This window comes from Pygoscelis adeliae, unplaced genomic scaffold, assembly GCF_000699105.1.
Source record: "Pygoscelis adeliae isolate BGI_AS28 unplaced genomic scaffold, ASM69910v1 Scaffold127, whole genome shotgun sequence".
Lineage (NCBI taxonomy): Eukaryota > Metazoa > Chordata > Aves > Sphenisciformes > Spheniscidae > Pygoscelis > Pygoscelis adeliae.
This window is the reverse complement of record NW_008825208.1, coordinates 5,951,692-5,952,986: the sequence shown is the minus strand read 5'-3', so window position 1 is coordinate 5,952,986 and position 1,295 is coordinate 5,951,692.

The following is a 1,295-nucleotide window of genomic DNA, read 5'->3' as shown; positions in this document are numbered from 1 at the left end:
GCGGGCGCGTGGGGGGCGGCGTCGCGACAGAGGAGCGGTCGTGACAGAGCCCGGGCTTGAAATTCCAGTCTTTTTCCCTGGTTTCTTCCGACCCGTTCCCGCGTGTCCGCCCTCCCAGGGCAGAACCTTTTGAAATGCCCCCTGAACTCGTACGTGGTTTAAGCTCGCTCCGGCAGAGTTCGGGTTTCGCTACCTGTTTTCGTCGTGGGTCAGCGTGATGTAACTGGCAGCCCCCAGGACGCTTCCCTGTGCACGCATACAACACGTACCCCGCGGAGGGTACGCGGGGGAACGCTCCTCCTGCCGCTGTTGTCTGGTGGAGGTACAGCTACCCTTGGTGATGGCGGCAAACAAAAGGCGGTTAAAATCCTTTAAAACGGACATTTGGCCTCACAGCTGCTATGGCAGGTCTGCCGCCTTAGATCTTTTTTACCCAGGGGCTTGTTTTTGGAGACGAGGACTACATCTCTGCTTCAGTGTTCAGGCAGGAACGCTGCCTCAGTATCGGACCTTTCCCAGGAAAATCAGATTTGTGCTTGATGCTGGAAATACCCGCCACAAAAATACTCAGCTCACCGGAGAACGCATGCTGTTCTTCTGCTAGAAATGAGTATGCATCTTGTACTTCTGGCCTCCTCTGCCCGTCTCCTTTTTGCGTTAATAAATGTTTATCATTTCCTTGAGAGATGGATGAGTCCCAAATCTGCTTCTTCAAAGAAATTCCACCTCCTTGCAGCTCGTTAGAGTCAAGCCTCTCAGCGTCGGAGGCTGGCATTCCATTCCTCGGATCTTGAGCTCAACAAATAAGGCACAAATTGTCCACGGCCAGTTTTGTCACCCTTTTTTTTTTTTTTTTTGGGAGTTGAGAAGGGAGCCGGTTCTCTGACACTGCGTTGCCTGGGGCTCGCCTCTGCCAGGAGGAACTGGCTGCGGGGCTGTAGGGGGGTCACCAGCTGACCCCGTGCCACCTGCAGGCAGCATTATGCCTGCCGCCAGCGGTGCTCCCTGCGGGGAGGCTGCAGGGGAGGTCACCAGCTGACCCCGTGCCACCTGCAGGCAGCATTATGCCTGCCGCCAGCGGTGCTCCGGGGGTGTCTGGTTTTAGCGTCTTGCCCATACGCTTCGCACAGAGTTTACGCGTGGCACCTGCGAGCTCGGGAGAAGGGTGCTGCGTGGCGGTGACGGCACAGTCTTCGCAACCCCAAACCAGCATGTGAGGTGTTTTCCAATGCAGCTTTCTCCCCTTAGTTAGTGACTTGGGAACACAACAGCTCAGCAGCAGTGGTATTGAACTT